At 36.7% G+C, this 10,741-nt stretch overlaps 3 non-coding genes across 3 annotated transcripts; all 3 read left to right on the top strand.

Annotated features, from left to right (window-relative positions):
• The first annotated feature begins 5,681 nt into the window (after window positions 1-5,681).
• Window positions 5,682-5,741, top strand: Mir11617e (microRNA mir-11617e). Its single transcript, NR_161888.1, has one exon. It is a non-coding gene; the product is annotated as a microRNA mir-11617e (primary transcript).
• A 243-nt stretch (window positions 5,742-5,984) lies between these two features.
• On the top strand, window positions 5,985-6,084 carry Mir11619c (microRNA mir-11619c). The gene has a single exon (NR_161863.1). It is a non-coding gene; the product is annotated as a microRNA mir-11619c (primary transcript).
• Window positions 6,085-6,276: 192 nt separating this feature from the next.
• Mir11617b (microRNA mir-11617b) lies at window positions 6,277-6,371 on the top strand. Its single transcript, NR_161801.1, is given in 1 exon segment — window positions 6,277-6,371. It is a non-coding gene; the product is annotated as a microRNA mir-11617b (primary transcript).
• The last annotated feature ends 4,370 nt before the right edge of the window (window positions 6,372-10,741 follow it).

Raw genomic sequence — 10,741 nt, 5'->3', positions numbered from 1 at the left:
TTAATGCTTAAATATAAACGTAAAAATTGTAAAAAATAATCATTTGTATTAAAGTTATTAAACGATTCAGTAGTACACCAATCTTGCTTTCGTCAATTTTTGAAGTAATCTCGTCTTCTGGGTGATTTTTACAGTCCCTTTATACAAATTGATTGTATTTTTTTTTTCAAAACTTTCAATGTTTTGTGAGTTCGTCTCATCTCCACTTTTAAAACTCATCTTGAAACAATCCACCAATGGTCTAGTCGCACGATGCGCACAAATGCGCGGACGGCTAACATAATGTTATAGACGTCCGCACATGTGGCCTTTATGTAAATTTAGTTCTGCATTGGCGTAGGGTAGTACCGTGTAAAATTATACTTTATAGTAGCATATATTCCAGCCAAATAATAGATTTCATTTTAGCAGCAAGACTTCTTGTAGGTGAGCATTAAATTTTTATTGCTTTCTCAAAAAACCGCACTCGTGCTGTTGTGCTTTTGCAGAAAATGTTTTCGAAATTTAGTGAGCATTAAGTGTTTTTTTGCTATTTGCAGGATATAGCACGGTTACTGTATTCTTAATTTTGAATTGTTTACAATTAAAAGACAAGAAAAATTGCACCATTATGTATATAAATCTGTGGATTTATTGTTGGTAAACAAGTAAAATTTTATTGAAAAGTTGAATAAATATGGTCTACACTTGCATTCCATCACAATGTTTTCGGAAATTTCTTCCCGGTCTATCTTTGTTTAGACTGATATTTATTTAATTATCACTGGACAAAGTGGATCTTACAGTCGTTTTTTCAGTCCACATCTTACAAATGAGGTCTATGATATTTTTCATTTTATATTAAATCAAACTTCATAGGTTTGGATTTCCACGCAACTTCTGTTGGGAATTACATTGTATTCAGGCGCGAATTTGTGTCCTACGAGTACTTATTGTTAATACGCATGTTCAACTTGAGATGTAAGATCCTAGAGAGGAAGTAAGTGTTGACGTGTAGTCGCAGACATGTAGACTCGCAACTCTCGGTTATTGTTTCCTATTCTTTTCTGCTCGTTTTATTAATATATTAACCGTATTATCAACCGTGTTTCAATACTACCCACCACTGCTCGACCACCCTCACAACAGGTTATGGGCCCAGGTCGCAAGGGTAGTTTTAGTTCAGTTTTGCCTACAGTAACGTTCGAGTGAAACACGCGTTCGGGCGATTAAAAACTGGTTCGTGCGGTCAAAACCAGTGTGACGGGTGATTCACAGACAAAAACGAGTGTCGTGAAAGCAAGAATGGCAGACGGAATAAATTTGTCAGCAATAAACAAATTCGACGGAAACAACTACAAGCAGTGGCGGTTCCAGCTAAAATGCGCCCTAAAGGCAAAGGGGGTGTATTCAATAGCAATAGGCGAAATGGAGAAACCGTCAGCGAATAGGGTTGAAGAACTCAACACCTGGAACAAAAAGGACGCCATAGCAATGTGCGTAATAACATCTACGATGGAATTGTCTCAAATAACGATGATAGAAAGCTGCGATACGGCTAAAGAAATTCTCGACAAGTTGGATGCGATCTGCGATATAAAGACGGAGACAAACAAGATGCTTATACACGAGGAGTTTCATCAGTACAAAATGTGTTTAAATGATTCCATTGCACAACACATTTCAAAAGTCGAGAATCTGGCAAGACGAATAAGAGAAACTGGCGACAATATAAGTGAAGTGGCCATAATTACAAAAATCCTTGGTACGCTGCCGGCAAGATACCGCAACTTTAGACAGGCATGGTTGTCTTTAGCGGAAGACAAACAAACACTTAGCAACCTGACATCAAGACTCATCGACGAAGAGCGTAATTTAACAACTGTGGAAACAACAGAAAACGCGTTGGTCACCACTACAAGTGTCGTACCAAACAAGAAAACGATAAGAGGAAAACCACGCATTACGTGCTACAATTGTAATAAAAAAGGTCATATTTCAAGAGAGTGTCGTGCCCCACGAAAAACCCATGTGACTCAAGGTTACAGTGGAGCATTCTTAATCGATGATGTCAACGAAATTCCTACCAAAATCCAAGAAGATGAAGCATGGATCCTGGACAGCGGCGCCTCGGCGCATATGACGTCACGACGAGACATATTTTCAACAATACAAGAGGTCGATGAGTTCAGTGTGAAACTTGGCAATGGCAGCGAACTAAAAGTAAAAGGAAAGGGTACGATTGAAATCGAATGCTGGCTAGAAAACGAATGGATTAAAAACAAAATGACAGATGTTTGGTATATTCCAAATCTAAAGAGAAACCTCTTCTCGGAGGGTCAAATTACGAAAAAGGGAATGACAATTACAAAAGAGAATAACAAAGCCAAAATAATTTGTAATGGTGTCGTAAAAGCCTGTGCAGTTCGGCAGTCAAATAATATTTATAAATTACTGATACGTTGTACAACAAAAACAAGCGAGGTCAATTTGACAGCGACAAGAAGTCTACAAACTTGGCGTCAGCGCTTAGGACACATCAATATGAAAACAATCCAGGAGATGGCGAAGAGAGGCTTGATCGACGCACATGGAATAACTGATGACAAGGTCAATCAAATTTGCGAGGGTTGTCGGTATGGTAAGCAACACAAAATGCCATATCATAAAATCGAGAAAAGAAATTACAAAGCCGGTGAATTATTCACACAGACGTGTGTGGTCCAATGTCAGTAGATTCCGTCGGCGGATGTCGATTCTTTATACTTTTCAAAGACGATTCGACGAATTTTAGAACCGTTTATTTCGTAAAACATAAATCAGATGCTCTCGATTGTTTCAAACAGTTCTATTGTATGTGCAAAAATAAATTTGGTCACCCAATTAAAACCTTGCGTGCGGACAATGGCGGGGAATACGTGAATCAGGAATTTCATAGGTTCTTAAAAGATAGAGGCATAATTCTTGAAACCTGCGCCCCATATTGCCACGAACAAAACGGAAAAGCTGAACGCGAAAATCGGACTCTAGTTGAAAGCGCCCGATCTATGATCTATACGAAGAATTTACCATTATATTTGTGGGCGGAAGCCGTAAACACGGCGGCATATATTTTGAATCGAACGACAAATTCGATCAACCAAGAAGTGACGCCATACGAACTTTGGACAAACAAGACACCTGATCTAAAACACATAAGAATCTTTGGTTCTGACGCGTACATGCACGTACCTGATAACTTAAGAAAGAAATTAGAGCCGAAAAGCAAGAAACTGATCCTTGTAGGGTATGATAATGACTCGACAAATTACAGACTGTTTGATCGAGCAACTCGAAAGATTAAAATCGCTAGAAATGTAACATTCGGCGAAGATAATGAACTGACTTTACCCAGAGCAAATAAGATTGTAATCACGGATGAAATTCACGACGATAAAAGAAATTTAGTGCATGATGACCAAAACGATCAAACTAAAGAACCCGAGGAAGAACCCGTACCAGAAACTGAAGATCGAAGAGGGTATAATCTGAGACCACGTGCAATTTTAAAAACACCAAACAATCTTGATGATTATGTGATAAACATAGTTGAGAGCGATACCCCAAATACATATGACGAAGCAATCACCAGTAGCGAATCCGAAGAGTGGAGAAATGCGATACAGGAGGAACTGGACGCTTTGAAGAAGAACGATACTTGGAATCTTGTCAACCTACCAGTTGATAAAAAGGCAATCGGATCTAAGTGGGTGTTCAAAATTAAAAGATCCCCCAATAATAAAAATATTCGTTATAAGGCACGATTATGTGCAAAAGGTTTTGCCCAGACCGAAGGCGTAGATTATAACGAAACGTATGCACCGACAACTCGATACGACACGATAAGAATTCTTTTGGCCGTCGCCGCAAGAGAAAATTATCAGATGATACAGTTCGACGTCAAAACAGCATTCCTTCACGGAGAATTAGAAGAAAACATTTACATGCAACCTCCTCCCGGGTTATCTGTGCCACCTAATTCTGTGTTAAAATTAAAAAAGTCATTGTACGGACTTAAGCAATCACCTCGCTGCTGGAACAGAAAATTCTACGAGTTCCTCGAACTTTTCGGACTTAAACAATGTGAAAGTGATAAATGTGTTTACACAGGAAAATTCAACGAACAATTAATGATCCTTCTACTGTATGTAGATGATGGTCTAATTTTGGCAAAGGACGAGGACACTCTACACAAAATGGGCAACAAATTAAAAAGTGCGTTCGAAGTGACCATTTGTGAACCAGAATATTTTGTGGGACTGGAAATTAAAAGACAGAGTGATCCTAAAGTTGGTAAGAATTCGATCTTCATACATTTATCGAACTTTATCGATCGTATTATTGACCGTTTTAATATGAACGATGCGAGAACGTGTAATACACCAGCTGATCCAAACGCGATATTGTCGCAATCCGATCCAAACGAACCCAAGAACAATGACGTGCTATTTCCTTACCGAGATGTTTAATGTAAGCCGCAATTTCCGCGCGTTCCGATATTATGTTTGCGGTAAATGTAGTGAGTCGTTACCAAAACAATCCAACAATCGCTCACGTAAACGCCGTGAAACGGATCTTCAAATATTTAAAGGGGACTAAGGAGCTGGGAATCCTCTACAACAACTCCGGTAAACTCATCGTATACTCGGATGCCGATTATGCGAACGACATCGATTCCAGGAAGTCGACAAGCGGCTTCGTTTTCAAACTGGGAGATGGCGCCATCACCTGGTGTAGTCGTCGTCAAAGGTGCATCTCCCTATCTACAACGGAGGCCGAGTACGTGGCAGCTTCGGAAGTTACCAAGGAAGCAGTGTGGATAAGTGGCCTCTTAAGTGAAGTGGGTGAAAAGTGCGGTGGTGTCGCTTTGTGCGTTGACAACCAATCAGCGATTAAGCTTGTTAAAAATCCAATGTTTCATAAACGCACTAAGCATATCGATGTCCGATATCACTTTGTACGTGAGAAATATGAGAATGGAGATATTGTCTTGAAATATGTACCATCGACTGAACAAGTCGCCGATGTGTTTACTAAAGCATTATGTTATGCGAAATTTAATGTTTTTGTTTTGAATTTGGAAATGTTGTTCATTAGTCCCACTGTGTATTTTTTTTTGTTTCTTGTATTTTGTTCTGATGTACTCTAATTAATGTAAGTTGTTTAAAAAAAATTGTAACAAATTCCGGCAGAATACGGGGGAGTGTTGGGAATTACATTGTATTCAGGCGCGAATTTGTGCCCTACGAGTACTTATTGTTAATACGCATGTTCAACTTGAGATGTAAGATCCTAGAGAGTAAGTAAGTGTTGAAGTGTAGTCGCCGACATGTAGACTCGCAACTCTCGGTTATTGTTTCCTATTCTTTTCTGCTCGTCTTATTAATATATTAACCGTATTATCAACCGTGTTTCAATACTACCCACCACTGCTCGACCACCCTCACAACAACTTCGACCAACTTTCCTTGAAAATAAAGCGCATTTGTCGTTGCATCCGTTACATAAAGGCAACGATTCAGGTGCTTTTATTTCAATCAAAGTTAATACTACCAGATTTTGAATGAAAAAACTTTACTCCGAGAAATGGATTTCATTTTTATATCATTGTTAATGTTCGGTGCTCAAGTTATCGAACGTAAACTTCATCAAGTTCAATAGTGAGTTGGCATGGATGGTACTGTATAGATCATAGTAATTATAGTACTTTCTATGGCAACTTATTAATGAATCTTACAGCCTTCAATGTCAATTTTATGTTAAATTTAATTAAGTTTAGGTCTTGGTTCTCAAGCTAATTTATCTACAATAGTTCCTCTCGGAATTTAAAATTATGCCTCGAGATACATTTCTTTTCCGAAATTGCTTCCAGGTCCACCTTTTGCTTTTGTTGATATTTATTTAACTATCACTGGGCAAGGTAGACCCTGAAGTTGTTTCTTAAATCTACAATTAATATCAACCAAAACTATCGGATGAGTGATGATAGTCTGCGATATTCTTCATTTTATAATTTAACAAATGAAGAGTCTCAGACTTGGTCTTACGCTCGATTGCTCGACACAACTTTGATCAGCTTTCCTTGAAAAGACGACAACGATTTGAGAGTTTTTTTTTTAAATCAATAGAACCAAGTATTGAATAATGAAACTTAAGTTCGGTCAATGTACGACAGGAATTCTTTACATAACAATGATATTGTTTTTCTGATATAAAACCTACTTCAGAAAGAATTGTTCAAATCGTCTAATGTAGACGTTTCCGAATTCACTGTTGAGTTGTCATGGAGTAGTACTGTATGGAATATAATAATTATTGTACTTCCTATGGCAGCTTACTAATGAATTCAAATTCAAGAAAATGATTTATATTTAAATACTTGTAGTATACGAGGGCAAGGTGAGAAATTCTTGACCAACCATAGACTTAATATTGTCAAGAAAATTTTTATGCAGTAACAAGTCATCATGCGTCATAATAGAATTCCTCAAGATTCGTCTTAATCTGACAAATAGTTTTTTTTTCTGAGCATTTTTTAAAGTAAAAGTGCATGTCTGTTTCGAACAACGGATAAAATGGGGAATTCCGCCGTCAGTAAATTCCTTGTTTTGGGGGGCTTATTGCCAACAGACATTTATCGAAAGTTGGTGAAAGTTTCTATAGAGTCAGCCTCTTTATATTCTAATGTAAAAAATGGCAAGCTGAATTCGAACGTGGTGGCACATCTCTCAATGATGAGTTTTGTGAAGAACGACTAAAAACAGTAACCACGTATGGAAACCTTAAAAAAATGCACAATTGGTATTGGATTATCGACGAATGAAACTGATTAGATAAATAAGGTCATAGGAATATCTGAGAAAAGAGTGTAGTCTATTTTGCACCAAAAATTAAATACAAAAAAAAACTGTAAAATTGCAAAAGAGTGCCGCATGGGTCCAATACACCCGCCCACAATGGCGCTGTGGTAATGGAAACATTGAGGGATTTAAAACATTAATTATTAGAACTATCTTCATATTCGCCTAAGCTGACTTCCCCAGGCTTCCAACAACCACAAATTAAAAAAATGTGGTTAGGAAAAATTATCACTCGAATGAGGAGGTGATTGTGACTGTAAACAAGTATTTTGCAGACTTACTAGAAAGCCACTTGAGGGATGGGATTAAAAATTAGAAACACAATGCACCAAGTCCGTTGAACTAAATAGAGATTATTCAAAAAATAAATGCATATTTGAATCAAAAAACGAAGGCATCCAATATTAGGCTAAGAATTTTTCATCTTGCCCTCGTAGCTTTACCGATTTTACGATCAGCTATGTTACCCTAATTTTTAGGTTACATTCGAAAGAGTTGTCAAAACGTCCTCACAAAGAGAAAAAAATTGACAGTTTCGCAGAATAAAAAAACTATTTTCAACTATGGTGGTAAAGTATAGTACGGAACTCGAGTTGTAAAGCAATTACGTACTCGTAGAATTACTCGCTCCTTCTTTATTCTTTACTCGTATGTAACTAATTCCACCCAAAAGTAAATGCTATTTAGAAGTTAAGTATAATTACTAATTTAAAAAAAATGGATTAACCGCAACAAGTGTTAATGAATAATTATTTAATGAATAATGGTTATAAATGTGATCATTTGGATCATTAGCACGTTCTGCAGTTCTATCTTATCTTGTATTAATAGATTTACGGCACGGTTTCGTAAGATTTAACAACTTTTTCGTAATCATAGTGACCTGATGACAACACTGGCATAAGCTTGTTATGTACCACAACTGTGCGTGCGATCGAATATTTATTTATACGTACGAAAAGCCACCCGCTTCGTAAACGTTGCAAGCAACTGTCCTCATCTCCTATATTGTTTTAAGTCTTAGAGATAATATTTAAAAATCTTTTTGTTTAGGAATAACATCCCTATTTTGTATAACTTAGAACATACGGTTACATTTGGTACCATATGGTAATTCGTAAATCTAAGGGTAAAACCCAACCAATCACAACATAGTCAAAAACCAATGAAATATCTGAAACACAAAAGAGGGATGTTCCAGTTTAACTCATGAGGCAATATTATAAAAGTTCCTTTTTACCATTAGTTCCAACAGTTTTATTAGTTTTAACAGTTCGAAGAGTTCTAAAAACTCTGCAAGTTCTTCACGTTCCTTAATAAGGGTCAGAGTCGGTGAATTGTGCTTGTACGAAAGGTCTATTCTTTTTAATAACGTGGTGTCAGAAGTTCCTGAATGTTTTATTAACCAAAAAAACATAACATTAATTTGGTGTCAGAAGTGGAATTCTTCAACGAAAATTCGGTGGATTTTAATTCTTTGTGCAAGTGAGTGCAAGTGGTGCTACGACAAATTGGCAGTCGAAGACTGGTCGGCGATCGCCAGAAAACACTCCACGAACCCCTTCCCTCCAACATCCTGATAAGTCATAACAGTGTTGACCAGTGGCTGAGGCATCTACACAGGATCAAGTCCTGGTCCCCTCTACGGTAAACGTAAATACGACTTTTTGTGACTTAGTAATACTCAAGTAACAATCACTCTCTAGACCCTACACTCAAAAAACCATTCATTAGCCAATCTTGATTACTACAATATTCAAACTAACAAAATGAGCACCGACAAATTAGAATTAAATTAAAAATTAAATTAAATTAAAATTAAAATTAATTAGCAGAATTAAAAACAGATTTTCAAAGCACTAATACCCAACAACCATTTAATTTTGATAACGTCAAAAATTCTCTCGAAAACAATTCTAATCGAAAATCATTACTATCCGGATGACGATGATAACGACTTTGACAACAGCAGTACTACCCCTGAAATTGAAATAATCAATACCAACACATTGTTTAGAATGATAACCCGGTCGTTTGACAGAAAACGTTCAGATTTACAAGAGTTTTAAAAAAATATGCGATACAGCCCACAGGTTCGCTACACATCGGCAAAAAGAACCACTTTTAGGATTTATTCTTTCCAATATAACGGGTCATGCAAGCGCTCAAATTCAAGACAAAACTGTCAGTTCTTGGTCGGAATTAAAACAAATTCTTCAACAATTATTTTCGGAAAAGAAAACCGAATCCCAACACATGGAGGAATTAAACACACTCCGCCAAAATCGCGACGAAAAAGTTGTGCAATTCTACAATCGGGTCCAATCTTTGCTTACGCGTATTCTAAATACATTTTCGGGAATGAGATCTGCTGAACGCAGGTATCGCTCAGAAATGATTACAGATATCGCCTTAAATACATTTGTTCTCCATACAAAGGAAGAAATTTAGCATATTTTAAGATTACGAAGCCCGGAAAATCTTTCAGACGCTTTAGATTTCGCGCTGAACGAAGAACGAATTTTCGTGGAAAGAAAAAGTAATTATCGCAATCAAAACTCCATAAAGTGTTCGAACTGCAAAAAACCCGGTCACACATACCGCGATTGTTATAAACTCAAAGAAAATAACTTCACCCGGAATAAATATCCGGATCCAAAAAAGATTCACGACGGTCGAATTTCAAAATCTTACGGACAAAAAGGCCCAATTCCTCAGAACAAATTTTGCAATTACTGCAAAAAACAAGGTCATCTAATAAACGAATGTCGTAAACGCGAATACAATAATCGCAAACAAAATCAGAACTCCAATGAAAACAACAGAAGAGCATCAAATCACAATGACATAAGCAATGTGCATTTAAACTCCTAAATGTCGGCTGTAAGCGTCCAATAAGTCGACAATTTGTAAGTTACAGAGACGTATCAAACCTCCGTAACACATTCCGCGAGAATGTTAGTTCGGAAATTCGCAATTCCTACGTAAAAAATTGTTATGCTACTAATTCAAAATTCCGAAATTCATTCCTCGGGAATAATTATTGAAATGATCTCCTAAGAAATCCAATCGTCGATGTTAATAATATTATACGAATTTATTTAGCTAGTGATACCGACATCTCGTATGTTGTCATGATATCGCAATCAAAATTTTAAATTCTTATTAGACACAGGCGCAAGTGTCTCCTTAATAAGAATAACAAAAATTAAAAAAAAATGAAGGCTTAACTTATAATGCCAATCATAAAGTTCGAATGTCTAGACTTGTAGCGGTCGTAGTCGAATTGGTTCCCGTTAATCTTTATAAGTATAATTCTGTAAAAAGTGATGGTCGAATTGGATCCCGGGAGAGGGTCGAATTGGCTCCCGCATGAGCAGGTAGAGAGAAAGGATTAAGTCACGGATATGTTTTTATTTTAGATTTAAAGCTGGTGGAAATGTTTAAATAATTATTTTCTTGGTAGGATATCCAACAATAACTCTCATTTATTCGTGATTAATTGGTTATTTAAAAAAAGGAGAATGTTATTTTTTAAGCCCGCTCTCTGTAAATTTCGTAAAATATTCTGCAAATAAGCTCTGACCGTTCTCAGTTTACTAATTTGCCTTTGTCATTGCATTTCCTTTTTCTCCTTTCTTCGTTAGGAATTACAGATTGAATTCTCACAGATAGGGTTCTATGTGCTCCGAGAAAAATGTTTGAGAAAACTTGTGTCAAGTATCAAACAAGAAAGGTGGTTCTGACTCTAGAGTTCTAGTTCTTGTTCAGTTTTACATCGTTTGCTCTAAATTATCCGTCAATTTTAAATTCTGTGCACCCTTAACCTATTAAAGCATCAAAATGGAGACAAATTACAAAAA

This window comes from Tribolium castaneum, chromosome 4 (genome assembly GCF_031307605.1).
Source record: "Tribolium castaneum strain GA2 chromosome 4, icTriCast1.1, whole genome shotgun sequence".
Taxonomy (NCBI): Eukaryota; Metazoa; Arthropoda; class Insecta; order Coleoptera; family Tenebrionidae; genus Tribolium; species Tribolium castaneum.
Note: the sequence above shows the minus strand (reverse complement) of the source record. Positions and strands in the feature narration are given on the sequence as shown.